The following is a 6,071-nucleotide window of genomic DNA, read 5'->3' as shown; positions in this document are numbered from 1 at the left end:
AGCGCATTCGGGTTCATCATCTTGAATAATCCTTTGACACCCCTCTAGAACATTATCAGCAACTTTCCTCGAGACTTGTTCTTCATCTTCTCATCGTCGAAGTCCCCACGAAGCTTACCATAGGCCTTATCCATGGAGGTATAGGCTGCCTCAAGGGTGCTAAACAAAGTCCCCAGCCCTTTCTAAGCCTCCAAGTATTGCTTCATTTATTCATTAATGAAATAGCGAGCAGCAGCCACTATAGTACCGGCCCTGGTGGGAGGTTTAGAAAGCTCGGCTATCAAGTTCTGCAAATCGTGCATCTGGGTAGTTCATGAATTCAAAGGGCCCCTGCGATTGCGAAGGTGTAGCATTATCCTCGTCATCACCATCCCCTTCAGACTCATCAATCTTCCTCTTCTTGTTTTATGTCGTGCTACCCTCTCACTTCATATTCAAGGGGTGGAGGCATTATCCGGATCATCTCATTAGTAGGACACCTAGGAACCCCTACCCTCTGACATAAAGCAGTAATCAAGAAGGAGAACATCAGACTCGGTCCGGGCTTGAGCACATAATCCCTCACTCCCAAACCACATGATAACCAACATCGGCCGGATGTCCTCCAAACTGCAAGCAATTATCAAGGCACGAACGTATGTACGATCAATAGTGTTACCCGAAGGACATATCCTACGGGCGATGATGTTTCGCCACCTCTTAGCCTTGGCAATGAAATGAGTATTCTTGATTCCTGTCTTCTTGTTGACCCAAGTGATCTTGCTGCTTTTGCTCTCGACAACCATTTTCGAAACTAACCAAGGCCTGTTACCGTATATGTCCTTCTCCTCCATAGCTCTCACTGGGTGTTTGGGCAAGTCATAAAAAGCATTTATCATCTCGGCACCTATTTTCACCATTTTTCCCCAAATCATGATTTCTGGATTCGGTTCAGTCAAATTCACCAGCTTGAGGTTGGCATAAAACTCCCTCACCCATGCCTCATTTATTTCGCATGGTTCAGCAATAAAACAATGCCAGCCGATTTTATATAGCCGCTCATAGAATTCCGAGGCACGTTCCTTCAACTTATGCATGTTGATTCCCCTTTCTAGCAAAAGTTTCATATCCATCATATATGCGAGGTAACAGTGTTCGCAGTCAGGGGACATAAAATGATGGGCGTCATACTAAGATCCACCGCCCCCTCCGACATTCTCTTGGACCGGAGAAACATTTCTTTCCTCATTTTGAGCCATTTTCACAAAATCCGTACCAGCATTGATCAATTAACTTAGTTCTGCCTTTGAGTCATGTACGGTTATTATGTCAAACAAGCTAAAGAAACTAGCAAAACTGACCCAATTCAAACCAGTACGAAGGTACTAGTTTTTTATTTTCTAATCAGGTCTCACCTCTGGGGACCAGGTGCCGCGGAGCCGCTTCAATGAAAATACGCCTGCGTAGGCAGACAGTCTAATTCGTGCAGGCTCCGCGTCTGCGTAACAACCTACGCAGGAGTGAGCATGCATCCGCGGCAATGTCCTGCATCCGCGTAAATCCCTAACCCCAGTTCTTTTAACCTTCATGCAGGGTAATGCGCCGATGAGGCGAACGCATCTTCAACCTCCGAAAACCCAAAAAAAAAACTGAAATTTTCCCCTAATTTTGGACCCGAAATCAGTGTATTTACTCCCAGATCATCTAACATTCAAGCATGCATGGCTATTATACTTCATAAAACATGGTTCCAAGCAACAAACACACCAAAATTCTAAGGATTTTGCCCCAAACACCATTAACACCTACCCCATTGTTCTTCAAGTTTTCAACCTAAAGTTTGAGCAATTCTAGTACATTACACAGTGATGAACATCTTATGACACTAAGCACCAATCAAATCTATAGATTTTTCCACTGCTCACCCACAACACCCACATCACAAAAAATTCAAATTTTACAAACAATTCTCAATATTTAGGCATGTTATAACTCAGATTTACAATTAGAAATTTTTCTAGAGTGTAATGGGAGTGATAAACTTACTAATGAGTAGAAATAGAGGAAGAACGATGGTGGTCGAAAACCCCTTTTTGCTTTGGAGAAATTCTACTGATTTTTGTATGGATTTTTGTGTTTATGAGTGTAGTTTGGGTATAAGAGGGGGTAAAGTAGATTTTTATGGATATTTGGAAAGAGGAAGGGGTGTAACATTTGGGAAGTGGGGAAGAAAATTTGGGAGATGGAAGTAGTTGTAAGGGTGTGGGAAGTGTTAAGTTTTCCTTACTGATTCTTTTGAAACTGCCGACTTCCGCTTCAGCAGAAGTGGCCCGCTTTAGCGCACCCGTAGGTACGAATTACCATCTTGCCCCCACGAGTTTTGTTTTCCCTGAACGAGCCTCCTCAGCGGCTGACCTTATCTCTTTCATGGACTATCACGACCCCAATTACTGATCCTGCGGGCACCTACCCTTTTCCCACCTGGTAGGCGAGCCTGTCCCGTAAAGACACATCAAACAACATAAATAATAAATAAGAGCAATAGAAATCTAAAATCATAAATAATTAGTAATGCGGATTACAACAACTACCCAAGGAATCTGGTCTGAATAGTACAAGAGCTTCTAAGTATACAATTTGAATAAAAGTTACAACCTCAACTTGAATACAACTTTTGTTCAGAATTAGAATTAAACAGAAAAGTCTAGATGAACTCCATTAGATCCTTGAAGGCTAATCGAATCTCGCTCATGTACCTGAAACAACTCTACACCTCGAAAAAGGTGTAGCAAGAGTAGTATCCATACAAACACTATGTACTGGTAGGTATCATAGGCCGACAACAGTTAGCTAACATATATAAAGAAATAAATATAAGAATAGACATGTTCGCAATCAAGTATAAACACAACACAGTCCAAGAACAACAACTCAAGTATAGAAGTATCACGTCGGAATCCATGAAGTGTGAAAATGAAGTAATCACTAAGTACATCCACGTAAGGCTTGTAGTAATGTGAACCACACTAGATCGTAGTAGTCTACATCCATAGCCTAGGCGGAACCTCTATTCCTCGAATCTATCAAGTGCCTACGTGTAATGACTCAGTCGGTCATTTTGAGAATCGATGCTCTAGTTTGCGTGTCGTCTATTCCAGAAGCTCCGTTATAATTATTTTAACTTGCTAGAAAAATTTGAAGTCAAACGAATATGATTTGGTTTACTTTGAGAGAAGGTTTCACTTTGGAAATTCTGGCATTCAATTATTTGGATAAATTATTTACTTTGGGAAAACGCGCTCTGATTGTCGATCTGAAGATTCCATTAGATTTGAAATATTAGTTATGATCTGTGGAAATTGACGGGGCTAATTTTAGAGTTCGTCTGGTTGGTTTTGACACTTAAGTTGGTTAACAGTTAATATGCCTATTTATGGTGAAAAGATGATCATACGAAGAAATTGGACCTGGATCCAAGATTTGTTATTTCTGTTAGATTTATTGTGATGTCTATGACTTCTGGGGACGGGTGACTCCATTCCCGAGGTGATCGGATGAGAATCGAATAAGAAAATCTATGTTTTGGAATTTTGAAGGCTTAAGATTGAGAAGTTTAACCAAAAGTTGATTTTTGGGTAAACGTGCCCATAATCGAATTTTGACAGTTACATTAGGTCTAGAATGTCATTTATGACTTAGTCGAGTCATTAGTTCGGTTCCTGAGAGGTTTGGGTGTGATTTGGGTAGTTGCTTGAGAAACTAGCTTTTGGTATGATTTGGAGTTGACCACCATCATCATCGGGTCAAGACGGTCCCGTTTGGATGTTTTGAGAGTTCGAAAAGGTTTGTATGATGATTTTGCACTTGTTCACAAATTTTGGTTAGATTCCGATGAGTTTCATATGTATTTGGGTTGTATGGCGTTTGTTTTTTGTTTTGACGCCGTTTTGAGCAAAAAGGGTACCATAATGAGCAAACAAGCTTTGATATGTGTTTCGATTGAACCATTAGATCCATGTCATAATTTCAAAACTGTAGCAACAAGAATCGTCGCGTTTCTCCATAGTACGAGAGAGATATGGGCATTTTAGTAAACCTTTGCCGTGCAGATTTTTCTGGTGTGATTTTTGCTGAAAATTACGAAATTGCCATTAAGATCGTCCTTTAAATTTTTGTCTTCTTCTAAAACTTGAAACCATCATATCTCACTCATTTTAAGGCCAAATGAGGTGATTCAAAGTCCTAATTTGAGTGCAATTCGGCACGGAATCTATTGCAATAATCAAAAGTGAGCTTTGGGATCATTCTAGCACCAGATATGGGTCGAACAGCTGGGCATTTTCATTCTTATTATTTGGTTGGGATTTCTCACAATCTTAGAAGCTCAATTTTGGGAGACTTGAAGAGACACTTTCAAGAATTATCATTTGGTTAAGATTGCAAACACCATTTTATGATTATTCCATCGTTTAGTAGGATTTTTCATGCTAAGATTCTTGAATTAAGGGAGGTAATTTGGGGATTTTTTAAAAAAAAATTCAAATAATTCTTGCATTACAGAAGTACTCTTCCATCCTACAAATATCCGTAGTAAACTAGTCTTCTCCAATCATGATGTCTGTGAATCAAATTTTACAAACAAAACAAAGGCGAAAACTCTTGTAAAGTAACTGATGTCATCGTCTACTTCTCAGAAGAGTTTGGTCTTCTCTTCTTTCCAAACCCAACAAGGAGCAGTGACGAATCTGCGATTATATTGCATACGCTTGTGGGCACGTCCTCTTGGCTTCTTTTTCTTATCCTGCTTTGATACCTTTGGTGTTTGTCCTCTTACCTTACCAGCACGTGATAGCGATCTGTGTACCTTACCCATGGCTGATTGATTACAGAGTAGTCGGTAGCCGGTTGTAGGAGAAGATATGCGAAGGTTAGATTGCTAGATTTGGGGATTTGAAACCCTAGGCTTGAACTTGGTTTTTCTTCAATTAAACTTGAATTAGCAGATAGATTTCACTCATTTTTGGTATATAGGCTCCATAAGTAATGGGTAAACTGAGTTTGAAGAAAATTTTCTATTTTGCTCTTCGTGGCTCGGATTCCTATTTTTGGAGACTTTTGGGTTCGGACTTAAAGTATGTCAATATGGGTACCATTGGATTCGTATGACTTCCTAGATTAATAATTTGACCTTATTAAACTAAATTTTCTTATGAAATGAACATTTTTCCCTTTGATGTTGGGAATGGGTTTTTGAACAAACTTTTGATCCGAAATTCTTCTAAGACTATTAAGGGTGTCCTTCGAATTCCCTTATTTTCCTCATTCCAAGAGTTATGGTTTGGGACTTGATTAGGAATATGGTTATTTGGGTATTTTCTTATTGATTCTAATTTCATATTCGGATATGATTAGACTTTCATTATCACGAGGCACAAAGGAAGGGCAAGACTAAGGTTTGACTATTGGAGACTTTGTTGTTCGGCTCTCCAGGTAGGTTTCGATTTACCCTATGGTGACATTTTAAATTAGCAAAGCATATTTTTAGATGATATTGTCAGAGAATGCATGTAAACCTTCGGGTATGAAGTTGGGTTGGATATTGCCATAGGTTGGGCCTAGTTATATAATTTGGGGCTAGCCACCCTGTTGTGTTTTGACTTATCTTGTTCTAATTATTCTTGGTTCGTTGCCACGTAGAGATAGTAGATATCGGTGACTAGTGATATATCCTGATCATGATATTATAGCGCCTTACTTTTTGTTGTTTTGAGACGAGGATTGTGATTCTATTTTGGCTTATTATGTAGTCTTTTTATTGATGTTATTGGTGTACCCATGTGTGGAACTGTTGAGATTGATTTGATCATTGACATTGAACTCATACATTACACGCATTCTCTTCCTTCATGATATACCGTTGATACATTGATGATATATAAACAAACACTATTATGAGCTGGGCTCAATTGGATGAGAGTGACGTGAGGAACGATGTCCAATGTTTATCCCAAAATTAAGGTATGAGTGATGGTAGCAATTACCGAGGTGTTTACCGAAATCATGAGGATTGGTAAATGGACTTCGCGGGTCCC

The 6,071-nt window shown here is 39.4% G+C and overlaps 1 pseudogene; it reads right to left on the bottom strand.

Annotated features, from left to right (window-relative positions):
• Positions 1-4,552: 4,552 nt before the first annotated feature.
• Positions 4,553-4,852, bottom strand: LOC132629436 (small ribosomal subunit protein eS30z/eS30y/eS30x-like; annotated as a pseudogene).
• Positions 4,853-6,071: the final 1,219 nt, after the last annotated feature.

This window comes from Lycium barbarum, chromosome 2, assembly GCF_019175385.1.
Source record: "Lycium barbarum isolate Lr01 chromosome 2, ASM1917538v2, whole genome shotgun sequence".
Taxonomy (NCBI): domain Eukaryota; kingdom Viridiplantae; phylum Streptophyta; class Magnoliopsida; order Solanales; family Solanaceae; genus Lycium; species Lycium barbarum.
The sequence above is the reverse complement of the archived record's forward strand: the minus strand, read 5'-3'. Positions and strand labels throughout refer to the sequence as shown.